Source organism: Melozone crissalis, unplaced genomic scaffold (genome assembly GCF_028551555.1).
Source record: "Melozone crissalis strain CALT ecotype California unplaced genomic scaffold, PUWL_Pcris_2 ptg000035l_1, whole genome shotgun sequence".
In the NCBI taxonomy this organism is placed as follows: Eukaryota; Metazoa; Chordata; class Aves; order Passeriformes; family Passerellidae; genus Melozone; species Melozone crissalis.
This window is the reverse complement of record NW_026535813.1, coordinates 4,127,992-4,146,358: the sequence shown is the minus strand read 5'-3', so window position 1 is coordinate 4,146,358 and position 18,367 is coordinate 4,127,992.

Genomic DNA, 18,367 nt, shown 5'->3' with positions numbered 1-18,367 from the left:
AGAGATGATGGAGTGGCTTTAGCTGGACTCTTCTTGTTATAGCCATGGACAGAACCATGTTCCTTGTGACACAGAGACTGCATCCAGGGGGAGGCAATGGCTCAGACCCAAGAGGGTTCAGTGTTGAGACCCCTCGGCCCCAGGGGGTGAAATTTGGGGGGAACAGGTGTCCCAAAGGTGAGACTGTGCTCTTTTTGGAACAGGACAAAGCATCCTTAAAAAAGATGACCCTAGAAGCAGCTCTGGTCCATGTTCAGTGGTGAGAGCACTGGACATGAAAGGAAGAGGTCACAACAGCAGATGTTTTCCTAGCGGTGCCATGAGTGACATGGAAACACAAGAGGTTTCAACGGTGTTTCCTGGGGAAGCCGATGGCACAAGAAGGACTCCTCTCCTCTTGATGAACCGAGAATCGGTTACCTAAAGGGTGGTGATGGACCGAGAGTTGGTGATTTTGGGGGATAGATGTATTGGAAATTTGGTGGGGGGAGAAGGAAATGTTTTTGGAAAGTTTTCATTTTTCCTGTGTGTTTCTTGTTACTTAGAGTTGTAGTTTAGTTAATAAAGTTTTCTTTATTTCTAAGTGAGAGCCTGCTTTGCTTATTCCTGGTCACATCTCACAGCAGACACCAGGGAGAGTGTATTTTCATGGGGGCACTGGCATTGTGCCAGCGTCAAACCACGACAGCGCCACAGCTGCCACCATCTCAGTGCGGCCCATGGCAAGCCTTGCCTGCCTGGCTGCCCCTAGCCAGCCACACCATGGGCAGAAGGGCAGGGGCAGAGACTTCTCCTTCCTAGCACCTGGCATGAAGAGAGGCATTAAACAGTGCTAGTGCTACAGCAACCACTACTGCCTGTGTGGTGGTGGCAGAGCTGCCTGGTCGGTGGTGGAAACAGGGTGAACGACTCCCTGATACAGAACCTGACGAAAATCAACCTCTTGACGCTGCAAAATTCTGCAAGAATCTTTGAATTAGTGGAACTTGTTGGCAATGGTACCTACAGGCAGCAATTTTTCTTCTAGTCAGAGTAGAGAAGGAAGTGAGGACAGGTGAGGGAGAACAACATGGCAGCACCAAGTTCAGTGGAAAAACAGGGGGAGGAAGTGCTCCAAGCACCAGAGCCAAGATTCCTTTGCAGGCTGTGGTGAGGACCATAGTAAAACAAGCTGTCCCCCTGCAGTCCATGAAGTCCATGGGGGATGCAGAGATCCATTTGTAGCCCGTGGGAGAAGTGCTCATGCCGGAGCGGGTGGATGCCATAGAAGGCTGTGATCCAGTGGGAGACCCAAATGGAGAGAGAGGGCCTCTGCTTCCAGACATAGAGAAAGAGGGCCTTTGCTTCTAAACTACAGCAGCCTATCTATAATTCGGAAGAAACAGTGACATTTTTAGTAGCATGATGAGACCCACGTTAACATCCCTTGAATTTTGTCCTACTTTCCTCCTAGATCTTGTCCAGTGCCTGCTTACCCAGTCAGAGTTTGATCTATGGGAAAGCTCCTGGAAGAGATCTCTGTGGAGACTCCTGGTGCAACTTAAGCAAATCACACAGGGTGCCAAAGATTTAGAAGATACTGACATCACTTATGAGCATCTATGTGGCTAGGAGGAGTGGGCTAAGCCCGCGGACCAAGCTCGGGTATTATCAAAATTTATTCTAGATAAGATCTCAAAAGCTGTGGACAAGGCTTTTAACCAGCTACCAACTGTTGAAGGTAGGGGTAGTTACTGTAACATTAAACAGTCTCCTTCAGAGAGTTTCTTGCAGTTTGTCGACCGGCTCCATGCACAAGTTGAGAGACAAGTACAAGATCCCAGGACACAGGTGGAGATAGTGAAAGAGATGGCACAGAGAAATGCCAGTGAGATCTGCAGCAGGGTGCTCCTGGGACTGCCTCTTGACCCTCCACCTTCACTGGCAGAGATGATCAAGGCATGTGTTAGGAAGGCGGAACTGTTTTCTACACAGGAGGCATGGGCAAGGCTGACAAACTCAGGGACTGTGGCAGCTGTATCTCCAGGAGTGAGGAGGCAACAGATGTCACCAGAGCAGCTTCAACATGTCATCTGCTTCCAATGCAAAAAGCCAGGACACTTTGCCCGAGACTGCCCCCAAAGCCAGCAACACAGGAAGAAAACCATCAAACCAAAAAACTAGGATACGAGCACAAGCCCGTACTGCACCATGACATAAATGCAGCAGGCTTCGCCAAGGGGAAAACCTCCCTCAAAACAGAGAAAGGGGAGGAAGGGAGGCGGGGTGCGGTACAGCAAAAGAAATATTTGCCTAAAAAATCTGGTAACCTCACAAGCGTTTCAAGCTTGTGACCCCAAAAGCTTTTGTTTTCAGGTCTACCCAGTGGACAGTCATTGGAGTGGATCTGCCAGAGGACTCACAGGACTTGACAAAAGATCACACAGGACTGGACAGTGAGTACTTTGTTACTGGGGACACTGCACACACACCCATGGAGATTGAGGGGGCTCCCATGACCATCAAGCGAGACATACCTAACCTCATTCTCCTGGTGTGCTGTCCACAGCCACCCTTCTATTTGGCCAAGGGGCAAATCATCGCCCAGGCCATTCCTGTTCCAGCAGAAATGCCAGTAGATGACAAAGCACCAGGTGTCTACTGGGCCGAAGTGGTTGGCGAGGACAAACCCATTATGGGATGCAACCTAATGCATGGAGCAGACCATCTCCACGTGGAAGGGTTGCTTGACACGGGGGCAGATGTGACAATCATACCTGAAAGGTTGTGGCCGTCACATTGGGATTTGGAACCCATGGCTGGCAAAATCCAAGGTGTAGGAGGTTTCACATTGGCTAAGATCTCAAAAAGCATTATGAAAATTGAGGGGCCGGACGGAAAATTGGCCAGCGTCCATCCATTTGCCACTGATTATAAATCTCCCTTGTGGGGGAGAAGCACCATGTCCCAGTGAGGGGTCAAATTGGTCATGCCTTAGACACCCCAGGATTTTTAGAAGCAGCCACTGTGGAGCACTCTACCCACAATTTAACATGGTTGGATGATAATCCAGTCTGGGTAAATCACTGACCACTCAGCAAGGAAAAGCTGAAGGCACTTGAGGAGCTTGTAGAGGAGAAATTGGCTAAAGGACGCATTGAAGAGACAACTAGCCCTTGGAATTCCCCAGTCTTTAAAATAAAAAAGCAAGGAAAGTATTAGAGGCATCTCCTTTATTATTTATGGGAAATAAACAAGGTAATTTAGGACATGGGGTCACTCCAACCAGGGATGCCTTCCCCAACGATGCTTCCCCAAAATAGGCAATTGGCTGTCCTGGACACCAAGGACTGTTTTTTCCAAATTCCCATACATCCAGAAGATGCCCCATGGTTTGCCTTCTCAGTCCCAACCATCATTTGAGAAGCCCTAATGAAGCGCTACCACTGGAAAGTATTGCCTCAGGGGATGAAGTGCTCCCCCTCCATCTGTCACTGGTACATGGCTTCATTGCTGTCCCCAGTGCATGCCAAGAAAAGGGAGGCAATCATCCTACACTTCATGGATGATGTAGTGTCGTGGGGTGACAGCCTTTATCCCAGTATCGTGTGTTGTGTCTGGCAGCTGTGTTTTTTTTTCTCTCTCTCTCTCTCTCTCTTCCCCCCCCCCCCTCCCCCAGCCGTCTTGCTGCGGTGGGGCGGGGAGGGAGGAGTGAGGGGGACTGGGGCACTTTCGCTTTCGGCTTTTGCTGCTGGCTGCTTGCTTGCTGGCTGGCTGGCCTGCTTGCTTTTTGCTTGCCGCTTTGCTTGCTTGCTACTGCCTTAGCCCTAGCTGATAGCTGCTGATAGCTGCCTTTTTTCCCTTTGCTGCTTTCTGCGCTGTTTTTTTTTTTTTTCCTTTTCTTTCGTCCTCTCTTTCTTACCCTCCCCTGAAGATACTGGACCGGCTCCGGACCTGACCTGGGACGTCCGGCGGGATCTCCGGAGTCTGCGAGAGAAGCCCGGTGCCCTCCACAACACTGACTGGTTTCTTTTCTTTTCTTGTGTTGGGGAGTGTTCTTTTGTTATTTGTCAATAAATAGGTTTTGTTTTCCACTTTGCTCCTCCAAGAAATTCCTTCCCGAACCCGGTATTTGGGGGGAGGGGTGGTTGGAGGTTTGTTTTTTTGGGGGGACTCCCTTTTGGAGATTTCCCCTAATTTGTCCTAAACCAGGAAATGTGCTTATGTGCGCCCCTAATTATATAATACTCCAAGACACACTTAACCTAGTGGTTAAAGTTTTAATTTCTGCTGGATTCCAAGTGGAGGAAGACATGGTTCAGACGATGCCACCTTGGAAGTACCTGGGCTTGGAGATCACTGCATGGACCGTTGTTCTGCAGAAATTGGAAATCAAGAGTGATCTCAAAACCCTTGCAGATCTCCATTCCCTGTGTGGGTCTTTGAACTGGGTCAGGCCTTGGCTAGGCCTCTCCAACGAGGACCTAGGTCTCCTCCTCAATTTATTGAAAGGGGAGAGAGAGCTAGTTTCTCCCGGGGAACTGACCCGAGGCAAAACCCACCATCAAAAACCCACAGAAGGCTTTGGCCGAGAGGCAGGCCTGTTATCAGCCCGAGCTGCCTTTCAAATTCATTGTTTTAGGAAAGTTACCACACTTACATGGTCTGATATTCCAATGGATCGAAGGGCAGAAGGATTCACTCTTAATCATAGAGTGGGTCTTCCTTTCCCACCAGCAATCCAAAACCATTACACAGCCCCAGTGCGGCGAGGTGTAACTGGCCTCCAAGGTCAGTGTCCGGCTAGCTGAGGTTAAGGTCGACACCCAGCTGCATATCCTGCCAGCACCCCTCGGCGTCGTAAGGCCTCGGGCTGTGCTGGTTGTGGACTGGATCGCTGCTAAATGACGAGAATGAAGGAGTTGGACACTCGCTGGGAGCCAAACAGGTTTATTGGAAAGCCCACAATGCCAACCAGGGAGTGACCCCCTGATGTACCAGTGAATGACCCAGAACAAAAGGTGCATCAGGGTCATAAAGGGAAGGGGTGGATCCGGGAGGGGTTTACAAAAGACCAATAGGGGGAGAAGAGGGGATGAGCTTAACACAGTGGAGAGCCCAATAGGTACAAGGTATGGGAGGGGCCCCGGGACCACAGCCAACCACAACCCCCAAAGAGGAGAAGCTTCTGGAATACTAGGTGGAGTGGGGGGGGGGGGGGGGTGATTGACTTGGCCCAGGGAAAAGAAAAAGCATACATATAAGGGAAAAAGGGGAGGAGGAATTATATAACCTAAAAGATTGACAATACATGTAGCAAGGTTTGCTAAGGGAACAACATAACTGGCAGGGCTGTGGCGGGAAAACTGAGGAGGGCAGAACCATTTTACACAAAATGGGGGGGAGCAAATACATAAAATAGGGGAGGAATTAAATGAACTTAATGAACACACTACAACACCCCAGGAGCTGATAGCTCAGATGATCCAGAAGGCCAGGGTGAGGTCGCATGAACTGGCCAATTGTGACTTTCAGTGTATTCACCTCCCAGTCCACCTTGCTAAGGAGGGAAAGAAGTCTCCTGAGAGGCTGACCAAAGAGATGTTTGAGCACTTGCTCCAGAGCAATGCCAGTCTCCATCTATCTCTGGACAGCTACAGTGGACAGGTATCAGTCTACGCCCTGTCACACAAGCTGTTTAATGAGGAATTCCACCTCATTGCTCCTGAGAAAAGGAGTTGGAGGCCACTCAAGGTGCTTATAGTGTTCACTGATGCGTCCGGGGCATCCCACAAGTTGGTAATGACAGAGAAATCCCCAGACTCAGCATTGGGAAGCTGATGTTGAGTTTGTGGAGGGGTCGCCCCAGGTCGCCGTACTGGCTGCAGTCTTAAGAGCCTTTGAGAAGTTGTCAGAGTCAATTAATTTGGTCACCGATTCACCCTACATGGCAGGAGTAATGTCCAGGGCGGAGCAGGCAGTTCTCAAAGACATTGAGAACAAGCATCTCTTCAGGTTGCTCTCAAAACTAATTTAATTTCACAGCTGGAGCATCCATTCTATGTGATGCACGTGAGGTCACATACTGATTTGCCAGGCAAGATCACAGAAGGTAATCGTAAAGCAGATTCCCTTGCCACCCCAGCAGAAATGGCACGCCTTCCGGACGTCTTCCAACAGGCAAAGCTAAGTCATCAGCAATACCATCAAAATGTGCTAGGTCTGATGCATCAGTTCCAATTAACATGGAGTCAGGTTCGAGCCATTGTGGCCACTTGTCCCAGTTGCCAGCTCCGGGTAGTGCCATCACTGGGTGTTGGGGTTAACCCCCAAGGCCTTGGAAGCTGTGAAGTGTGGCAGGCAGACATCACACACATTCCCAGTTTTGGTTGCCTGAAATATGTGCATCTCAGTATAGACACATATTCATGTGTGGTTTATGCCTCTACCCATGCAGGGGAAAGGGCTGTGCATGCCATCAACACTTGCTGCAAGCCTTTTCAGTGTTGAGGATCCCTAGGGAGATTAAGATTGACAATGGCCCAGGGTATGCCTCCAAGGAGTTTCTAGAGTTTGTCCAGCAGTGGGGGGTGGAGCATAAGACCGGCATTCCTCACTCCCCCACAGGTCAAGCTGTGATTGAGCGTGCCCACCATGCACTCAAAGAAGTCCTTGCTAGGCAGGGCAGTTCAGCAGTGTGGATGACACCACAACAAAAGCTCTGCAAAGCCCTGTTTATCATCAATTTTTTTAATTGTTCATTTCAAAACATGAGTCCTCCAGTAATACGGCATTTCCACAGTAACAATCGGTTTAAGTTGTCACAGCATCCACCAGTTCTCATTAAGGACCCAGAAACTTGGGAAACCAAGCATCCTTATGAGCTTGTCACCTGGGGGCGTGGCTATGCGTATGAATCCACCCCCACAGACCCACGATGGATACCTCAAAAGTGGGTAAAGCCTTTCATCCCCAAAAATCCAGCTCCAGCAGATGGGGATGAGAAGCAAGCAGCCGTTGCCTCAAAGAGAAGATGCCACCAGAAAGAGGAGGGAAAATCTTCCTAATAGATTTAGCTACATTCCGGCAGACCCCTGAACTTTAATGTGCTTTAAAAATCTTTGTTTTCCTTTGTAGAGAAGAAAATCTACCTCCCACCTAACCTCACGATGAGCCCTCTCCGAGTTGTCATCCTGTTCATGCTGAGCAGTCTGGCAGCTGCGTGGATCATCCCACAGCCACGCCAAAACATCTGGGTGATCCTGGCACGGATTCTCCAACAAGAAAATATATGCCTGTCTACTGCAGCAGTGAGAGACCCTATGTCTATCTGCCTAGTAGGGATTCTGTTGCAAGCTGGAGAGTTTACAGACAGGTTGGATACATCTATGCCTGACTCAAGTCCCAAATCACATCATGCAACCACACAATACCCATCAGCGGTGGGCTGTAACGATTAGGAACCCCATAGAAGAGTGGCTGCCAAAGTTACCCAGAGCTGCTCAGGAATCCCAAGAGTTAGAGCTGTTGGGTTCCTCTCCTGCATCAAACTGCGTACACTTTTTCTTTACCCCACGTTCCAACACCAAAACTTTTTACAGCATACTACAGTATGGAGAGGAAATCACTGCCAGAAGGTGGTGTAAGGTTTTAAGCTATGTCACAGCAGATAACTCATACTACTCACATCCCAAAAGCCTCCCCAAAAGGTTTGTTTTTAATTTGTGGGGACCAGGCATGGGCAGGAAACCCTTCTCGGCTTTTAGGAGGGCCATGTACCATCGGGCGGTTGTCCCTGTTGGCACCCAACCAAACAATGATTGGTGAGTGGACTCAAAAGAACAATTCGGTCAGCAAAATTCATAAGAGAAGCGTAGACAATTTGGACCCAAATTCTGATGCAGAAATTTTCCATTGGGCCAAGTCAAAGCAAATCGCTGTATCCCTGTTCCTTCCATGGGTTGCAGCAGGCAAAGCTCCTTGGGAATTGGGCCACCTAGAGTGCTGGGTAGTCAAACAGGCAAACTTGACATCTGCTGCCATCAGCTCACTCCTAGAGGACGAGGAGATTACCAGGCAGGCCACACTCCAAAATCGTGCGGCCATAGATTTCCTCCTGCTGCTGCATGGGCACAAGTGCCAGGAATTTGAAGGACTTTGCTGCTTAAACTTAACATCAAAAGCACCCGACATCCATGTAGCCCTCCAAGAAATTAAAAGCCTGGTTGGACAAGTCAAGCAAGAATCCAAGGACTGGTTCAGCAGACTGTTCAAGAACTGGGGACTCTCAATTTGGTGGGCTTCCCTAACAAAGACAGTTTAATCTCCACTACCTCAGAAGTCAACCACACAGAGTTTGTGGACCTAAAGCAAACTGACAGGCCTGCAAATCATGAGTGGTGGATGAATTCATAATCTGTATCAGAATAGCCCCGACACTTTCTTTTAACTTTGTTTTTAACAGAAGAGGGGAAGGTGTTGTATTGCACTAAATAGTTTTTTAGGTGCAGTATTTTACAGTGAGTGTTTGGTACATGGTCTGTCCCATTATCCCTTTCCCCCCAAAAGCCCTGGTGGTAATGGTTTGTCCCAGGTTTACCCCTCCCCTCGCCCCTTCCTCACTTGTATCCCATTGGCTGTGGTCTTCTTCCTCCGCCCTCCATTTCCCCAAGCTTAAAAGTCTCCTTCCATGAGGCATTCCCTCTCTCTTTTCCTGGGACATCACCTGAATCCCGAGGTGACTCCTATCTAGGAATAAAATAGGACTTTGGTCCTGAGAAGAAGAGCACCTCCTGTCTTTTGCTTTTGTCCTATGTAAGATTGTAAGGGCTAAGGTCCATAGCTAGCCGGATTGGACCCTAACTGTCCGCCAGATCAATCTTACACCCTTTGTAATTTTTTCCCTCTCCTCAGCTGAAAGCAAGAGAGAATGAGTATAAAACTTTTTTGTGTGCCTGGCGTTTGGCCAATGTCAAACCATGAGATCTTGAAACCATGGAAATGTCATGCATAATTTTATCTGTACTGCTCAAGCTTGAGATATTAGAAGTTGTTGTGTATTGTAAATGCAGAACTACCGATGAAGGAAGGAATGATGAGGAGGACTCTATTTTATCAGAAGGCTAATTTCTTACTTTATTATACTACATTATATTAAAGAATACTATACTATACTATACTAAAGAATACAGAAAAGATACTTACTGAATGCTAAAAAGATAATAATGAAAACTCGTGACTCTTTCCAGAGTCCCAACACAGCTTGGCCCTAATTGACCAATGAGTTAAAACAATTCACACTGGAGTCCAATCAAGCAATCACCTTGGGTAAACAATCTCCAAACACATACCAAATGAGATAATAATTGTTTTTCTTTTCTCTGAGGCCTCTTGTTGCCTTTCAGCTTCCCAGGAGAAAATCCTGGGTGAAAAAATTGTGGTCAGGAAATGTAAATGCCACAGTTGTGGAGAGGTCTCTCCTTGGAGATTGACTGATGAGTTTGGAAAGAACGTCTCTCATTACTGCTGACATCTGAACAAGTTTCAAATGTAATTTCTTGGCAGGAGGTATATAAATTGACACAGGCAGGCAGCTGGGACAACTTCATACTCACAGCTAGAATACAGAGTAATTTCATATCCCTTACCTTGCAAACAGGGGAATCCCTGAAGAAACACTTGGGCCGAGGCACACAAGCAGAAAGGCACCATTAAACTCGGTCTACACTAGATCACTAGCGTGCTGTTCACACTGGTTTATCGAAAGTTAGTCCCAGCTGCAAGGTCACTTGAGGAGATTACAGTCCTCCTCACCAGGCTTCTGGTTTTAACCCATTTCTCCCAACAGGAGGTGATTGAGTAAGACCTTACAAATCTAACACTTGCTAAATTTGTGGTTTGGAACTCCAATTTAACAATTGCAAATAGCAAAGAACTTTTCAAATAAAAGATATTTATGACAGTAGAAGTTCTAACAAAAGAGCAATATATCTTCTTAGACTAATAAATGTAGATGGAAAAGGAACAGCAAACTTTTGTATATTTCATCAGGTCTGAAAAAATTGTTCACTAATCCTAGAAATAAAAGACTCATCTTCAACATACCTACAATAACACTGTTGCTGTAAGATCTAATACCTTGCTTCTCATCATATTTGATTGTAATTTTAAGTTTCTTAGGAATGGGATATTTAACAATCAAATATGATGAGAAGCAAGGTGTATTGCTTCAAGTGCCCACTTTTCTCAGCACAACACAGCATACAATATTTCAGCATCCACTCAGATTAGCTTTCTCTGGCCTTCACACACTCTGGACAAAATCAAAATAACAGCCCGCAGTAAAATTCTTTACTGGATCCAGTGATTTACTTGATTCACAAATTCTTAGGGGCCAAGCTCGAACCACTGAGGCAGTGGAATCCCCTCAGTTCATCTAGTCATGGTTAAAACATGCACGATCTACACAAACCCATTAAAACACACTAGATGTTCTCACCCACACTTCTCCACTTGTTCTGCTTCTCACCAGCTGCCTCCCTGTGGGACACTATCTGCTCTCACAACCTCCCAGCCAGCATACCCCAGCTACCTCCCCGGGGCCCGCTCGACCGCTTCAGACACGGGTAGAACTCCCCATCCCCCCCTCCCCCATGCCATGGGTACTGAAACAGAGTGGAAATTTACCAGTGTGGAAATCCATTTCAGACTTAGGTGAAATATGCTGTTAAAAAAAACTGCCTCAGCCAAAGGATAAATGTGAGAGAGATAAGAGGGACCCCTTGAACTTTGAAACAGATGAAAACTAAAGCTGAGGCTGCTGGAGACAGGGCAAGATGACTCAGGAGTTCTTTCTGTACTTTCTGATAAAAAACTTGCTGCAGGTGTAATGGAAAACCAGTAAAATGAATATGTATGAACCTATTGGGAAATGCTATGCATATGTACCAGTAAAGGGGATAAAAAAGGATCAAGAGTTCTCAGGGGTGTGCATGTCCTTTACAGGGAATGATCCCCACATGTATCCAGCACTGTAATAAACATACTGGCTTTACAACTTTTACAAAGTTGTGGAATTTTTTTCCTTCCACAAATCAGTACACTCACTCGCTCGCTCCCCCTTTCATATAACCGAGCCCACCAAGCCACTCACTCACACAATTACAAACTACACTAACAATGTCCGGACACCACAAATGCACAATAGTAGCATTAAGGTCCAGGTTCACTCGGCTCACCCCCAGACCCGCTAGCGGTCGTGCAATTGACAGTGAACCCCTCCACCAGCCTCTCTATTAGCCAGTGGACTCTTCCCCCTGCCGCTCTATTGGCAAGCAGACTCTTCCCCTTCCCACCAGCCATGCTCGGCCGGTGGCTGCTTGCCAGCCCCAAACTTTTACTCACACAGGGACTGAGCTGTGTGCCAGATGTCCCTGAGCAGCTATCCAGAAATCTTTTTGGCCAAGGCCTCTTTAAGTTTGATACATACTGTTTATCTGCACACCAGCAGACTGTTGTCTGTCTCTGCAGGGGGCAAGCTGGGACACGGAGCCCCTCCAGGAAAAGTGCCCTGGGGCGTGCCAAGGAGGTCTCCCTCCCCGCTCTGCCACTGCGGGGCACAGAGACGATATCCTGGCTGGCTCACCACAAATGATTTCTGGAAAAAAAACTCCACAACTTGTAAAAGTTGTAAAGCCAGTATGATCTTTCTGATGTATCCTTTCAATAATAGCTTGTCCTGTGGAGTTACCTGGAATACCTGTGCTCTGCTTCACTCTCCAACAAGCCAAGAAATCCTGGGTCTGTTGGGCTATATATCCTGCCCCATTGTCCATCTTGATTTCCTGAGGCAAGCCCATTATGGCAAAGCAGCCTTGCAAATGTCGAATGACAAAACGAGACCCTTTGTTTGTCATAGGAGTGGCCCAAACCATGGCAGAAAAGGTATCTTTGGTTACATGAATGCGTTTAAAGTTACCAAAAGGGGGGTAGATAGTTACATCAGTTTGCCATAACTGCAGGGCCCCCAGGTCATGAGGGTTGACTCTAGGACCCAATCCGCCAGTCATGCCCTGGCATTGCAGACAGGTTGTGAAAATTCCTTGAGCATCCTGGAGCAATATTCCAAATTCTTTGTGTAAAACTTTTGCATATTGGTGAAAAAACTTGTGAACCCTTCTGGCCTGGCCAAACTTATCAATGTTGGGAGAATCAGAGGCCCAGAGTGGTGCCACCAATTGGTCAACCTTCTCGTTTCCTAAGGCCAGGCCTCCCATAAATCCAGAGTGACTCCATATATGGATAATAAAATAATTCTGTTTGCAAGAATTAAGTAACTGCCATAATTGCAAAAAGAGTTGCCCCAACTGCCAGTTTTGAATTTCCTTCAGTAATGCTTGCTCCATGAGCTCGACAACACCTACCATGTAGAGAGAATCAGAAACAATGTTAACAGGATCATTGGGCCATTTTTCAAACACCCTGATAACAGCACATAGCTCAAGAACTTGTAAAAAGTCCCCTGGTCCCTCAAGGATTTCACTGAGCCATTTGTCTTTGTCCTGTCAAGTAAGACTGGCTTTAGAAGTCTTTCAGCTGGTATCAGTAAAATGCGTGAGGCTTTGTAAAAGTTGCCTTGATAGCCAAGGTAGTTCTTCCACCTGTTGATGCAAAGAAAAAAGCTTATGAGGGGGAAAATGAGTGCTATTGAGACCTGGAAAGTTCAACAATGCCCATTGTAAGGTGTCTGAATTCAGTAATGACCATTGCAAATAGTCCTTTGCTAATGGGAGAAGAATATTTTGGGGTTCCATTCCTGCAATTTCCAGTGTCCGCTTCTGTGCCTTGATCACAATTATTGCTATAGCCTGGTCAAGGATTTGTTCAAATTAAATGGTAAGAACGCCTATTCCAAGATTTTTAGTGTCTGTTTAGCCTAGTCATCCCACTGTATTAGTATAGCCATCATGTGTTTTTCTCTATTCAGTACAGCCACACACAATGGCAAAGTAGGGGACCAACGATCTGCAAAGGAATTACCCGATTTAGTGGCAATTTGAGTCAGAGCCTTCTGTTGTTTTTCAGTCAGTTCGCACAGCAAATTGGCCTGATTTCCCCATTTCAATTATGGCATTAGGGGCTGAAGGTCTTAATTAGTAATGCCACAGGTTCTACAAATCCACTGTATATCCCCAATTCATTTTTGAGCATCCATCAAAGTCCAAATTTCCATACAAATAGTTAATTGTTTGGGCCAAATTTGGGCTTCAGTGATAAGCATACCCAAATATTTCCACTGGGCCTGTTTTTGGGCATATTCAGGGGCAATTTGAAGGCATGCCTCTTGTAATTGTTGCTGTAAGGCAGGTAGCAGGTTTGCTGTATCTATGTGTTCTCCTGCGATAAGAATATCATCCATGTAATGATAGATAAGATACTGTGGGTACTGTTTTCTCAGCAGGGCTAGTGCCCAGGCAACATACAGCTGGCACATCATGGGAGAATTTTGCATCCCTTGTGCCAATACAACCAATTGATACCTCTTTACTGGCTCTGCCTTGTTAATGGATGGCCCTGAGAAGGCAAACTTCTCACTGTCGCCCTCGTGCGGGGGGATTGTGAAAAAGCAGTCTTTTAGGTTGATATTAACAGTCGCCAATTGACAGGTAAAATTGATGGCGAGGGTAGGCTGGGCTGCAGAGATCCCATATCCTGCATTATAGAAGGTCATGTAATAATCTCAATTTTCCTGATTTTTTAGGGGCTGTAAAAATGGGTGTGTTCCAGGGGCTTGTAGAGGGTATGATATTGCTCATCAACCAATTCATTAACATGGGCAAGCTTTTCTTTAGACAGCAGCCATTGATCAACCCTGTTGCAGTTTTCCAGCCATTTGTCTGGTGCAGGGAAAACTCGGGGCTCAATATGAGTCATCAGCAAGTTCAGTTCATTGAAGAGAGCATCAGACACTTACACAGCAAGTAATAAGCTCATGAATATTCTGTAATTTACACTGTCCATTGGCCACACCACATCAGCTCTTCCCCATTCCTTAGGGGTTCCATCTTTCCATCTCTCTTTCCTCATGTCTCTTTCACTATTTGTTATCATACTACAGCTAGGCCCAAGGACACGCTATCTTGCAGGTGCAGGACTTGGAATTAGCCACGACCTTGTACTTTTCCAATCTCTAGTCAGCTAAAATCCCAACACAACCCAGATTGACGTTTCTGTTAACCTCAATGGTCACTGCTAAAAACCCTCATTGGTGAGACAGAAACCCATCTGGCTCGATGTGTCCCATCCAAGTATCCAGATTGTTGTATTAATCATGTAAGGTCTCACCTGGGCCCAGAGGTGCATCTTCATCAGCCCACACGGTTAAGAGTGTTTTACTTACTCAAGTCTTTTGCACGCCCCGCCCCCCCCGCCCCCCATAACTGGTGCTCCCACAGGAAGGCAACCACAGGGTTGTCTGGCTCTAGGGCAGCTGCTGCCCCTGCCGCAGTTGTTCTTTCTGCTTTTAACTGCTTGAGCACCATTATCATTAAGATCCATGCTGTGCTAAGTCATTTGGTTTTTTTGACCCTTCACTTACGGCATCCCAGAGAGCTAGTCCCAGCCTTTCTCACTTGGGGGTGTCCGAAAACACTCTTAGGGGTGGCAAAAAGTCCTCTGTCCTGACCCCATCTCAACAGTCTTTTCAGGACCTCTGGATCATACTTAATTGCTGTCCTGGTTTAGGGCAAATTTGTTAAAGAATCTGCAAAGGAGGGCCCCTCCAGAAAGCAAAACCCACACGGCCCCTCCCCCCAACTGGTTCGGGAAAAAATTCCTTGGAGAGAGGTGGAAAGAACCTGTTTATTTGACTGGCACCACACCCCCCAGCACACAAAATGAACAATATCCGATGACACCGCTCTGAGAAGGATGACAAAATCAGAAAGTCTCTTTCAGGGGTGGTTGCTCTGTTCTCAGTCCCTCCAGCGCTGGGGCAGCTGCTGCAGCCAAACGGTGCAAACCATCGGTGTTCCCGGGTCCCAGTCCGGAGCAGGTTCGAGATGGTCACAGAAACAGGAGAGGAGAAACAGTCCAGGAAGGGATGTGGACTGTTTAGCTAGAACTAGCTAACAAGCAGAGGCCAAAGCAGAGCATAAGCGAGAGCAGAAAAGAGAGCAAGCAAAGCAGCAAGCTGAAAGCAAGAAGTGAAAAACAGCCCTATGTACTGCTCCTCTCTGTGTCCCTGATAAGAGAAACCCAAACAAAACTTCCACTCTTCAGAGCCGGTCTTAAAGGCACAGAACAGATGAATGGGGATACAAGCATCATAACGTCACCCCAGGACATTTGCTCTCTTAGAGAGAATAATCTGGGGGACAGTTAACGTAGCCTGTTCTTCTTTTGACAGTGCCTTTCCCATCCTACCAGCCCCCGCTTGCCTCACTTTTCCCAGTGTCTGCTGCAGCATAAGCATCCTTTTCCTGGAGCCGTCCTCCAACTCCCCCGACCGTGGTCCTGCCACAGTGCTCTCCGACTAAGGCCTCCCGCCTCCTTGCTCAGCAGATCCCCTTCAGAATCCAATGGGTCCGGTCTACATCATCACGTTGTAGTTCACCAGCATGCGGGAGCACAGGACTCCTGGACAGCTAATCAATGTGATTTAGCAGAAGTCACTTTATTGTTTACATTATGCTCTATTTATACATTTCAATACTACTGCACACGCAATCACGCATTTCTTGATTGGTGCCGCTATCTTGTCCACGCCGTCTGAGGGCACTTTTCAGGATATATGATTGGTTGCAGTCCAGTGCTTCAAGGCCCTCCTTTATCTAGTTCTTGTGGTCTTGGCATTTTGTTTTTCAGCCTCTTCTTTCATAATTTAGCACAATTTATGTCTTAGTAACCTTGACGAATTCCAGAGGGTTCTGACAAGAATAACTAAAAATGGTTTGCCTGGAGCACGCCGTAGCCTAAGCTGTTTAAGTACATTGCTACAGAAGGGTTCACTCAAGCTGTTAAATTCCTGTATGAAAAACTGGTAAAAGAAGAGATTACATGGGAAAAAGAGGATGGGCAGAGATTTAAAAGTTTAAACAAAAATTGATTACTGCCCCTGCTCTAAGTCTTCCTGCTTTAGATGAACCTTTTTACCTATTTGTAGATGTGGAAAATGAGGTAGCCCATTGAGTCCAGCCCAAGAATGGCAGGGGTCCATAAAACCAGTGGCCTATCTGTCAAAACTGTTAGACCCTGTTAGCAGAGGGTGGCCAACCTGTAGCCAGGCAGTAGCCTCCACTGACTTACTAGTAGAAGAAAGCACAAAATTACCTTCTGAGGAAATTGAAAGTGCACACCCCACATACAGTTAGAAATATTTTGAACCAGAAAGCTAAAACAATGGCTCACTGATTCCCAAGTGCTAAAATATGAAGCATTTTTAATAGACAAAGATGATCTGGAACTAATTACAGATAAGCACCTCAATCCTGCCCAGTTTTTGTATGGAGAAGCAGTAGAAGAACTATTGCATGATTGCTTAGAAATTATAAACTATCAAACCAAAGTGAGAGAAGATCTGACAGACCAACCCCTTCAGGGGGAAAAGCGATTACACATTGATGGATCCTCAAGGGTGATTCAAGGGCAGCGAATGTCAGGATATGCTATAATAGATGAGAAGTTATTAACCATAGAAAAGAGAATATTGCACTCCAGCTGGTCAGCTCAAACATGTGATTTATATGCTTTGAAACGAGCCCTTGAGAAATTAACATGAAAGGAGGACTGTGTATACTGACTCCAAGCACGCCTTTGGAATGGTGCATACTTTTGGGAAAATCTGGGAAGAAAGACGACCACTAAACTCAAAAGGGAAAGGATTAATTCATTAAAAGCTTATTTCAGAAGCATTGGAAGCCTGACAGTCACCAGAGGAAATTGCTGTGGTGTATATTCGGCGGTACCAGAAAGGGATCCCCTTAGAAATAAGAGAGAACAACTTAGCAGACTTAGAGGCTAAAAATGCAGCCTAGTCAGGGGAAGAGAAAGTTATGATGATCCTGACCCCTACTGGAGAAATTCAGGATATACCAGTATTCAGCAAAACAGAGGAAAAGAAATTCCTTGAAATAGGAGCAAAAAAAGGCAATAAAGGGAAGTGGATGCTATCTGATGGGAGACAGATGTTAAATAAACCACTGGCAAGGAAAATATTAGAAAGCATGCATAATAAGAGTCATTGGAGTACCCAAGCACTGAGTGTTCTGTTCCTGAGAAATTTGGGTTGCATGGGAACTTTTGGAGTAGCTAAGCAAATAACTGAAAAGTATGCAATATGCCAAAAAGTAAGCAGAAAAGTCATGAGGGGACCACACTGACGAGGGTGAGAATTAGCCTTATGACCCTTTCAAAGTATCCTAGTAGATTTCACTGAACTCCCTCAATTGCAACGGTGGAAATTTTTGTTAGTAATAATAGATCATCTAACCCACTGGGTAGAGGCTGTACCAACAGTTAAAGTTACTGCCAATGTTGTATGCAAAACTCTTTTCTAGAACTAATAATTCTCCAGTATGGAATAGTGAACAATATCGTCTCAGATCAAGGAACCCGTTTCACATCAAAATAATACGGCAGGTGGTCCAAACTCTGGGTATAGAATGGGAGTTACACACTCCATGGCACCCACAGAATTCAGGGTGGGTTGAAAGGATGAATCAAACTCTCAAGAGAACTCTGCCTAAACGGATGATTGAAACCCAAATGTTACGGGTCAAGTGCCTACCCCTAGCCTTGCTGAGAATCAGAACACAATCTAGATCAGATTTAGGGATTTCACCCAACGAAATGATGTTCAGCTTACCCTTTCTGATTTCACCAACTAATATTGACACTTATGAAGAAGGGGAGGACAGTGCCAAGAAATATGTTCTGTCTAGAGGAACTGCGAGGAATAGGGATACTCCCTCAGACTACTATCCTAGATTTCAAAACTCATAATGTCAATCCTGGGAATCGGGTTAGGGTTAGGGTTAGGGTTAGGGTTAGGGTTAAATGCAAACTGACTAACAGTAGCTCGCAATTGAGATAACAGCTTCCAGTCAAGAGCACTAATTGGGGCTTGAAAACCTCCTCCAGGCTGGGGGTTAAAGACAACCGGACAAGCCAGTTCTCGAGCCGAACTTATCAGCTCCTGATCTCCCTTGTCAATTGCATCTTTGGCCAGGGCAGCCCACGCGTCCCGTCTTTCCCTTGCAATTGCCGCCGCCAAGCCGCTTTCCAACCCAGGGACCGGCTGATTGCTTGTCGGGAACGGAGTACACGTATTTGGCCCCAGCTGCTGAGACGCAGCAGGTACGGGAGAGTCAAAAGTGCTCTGTGTAGCCTG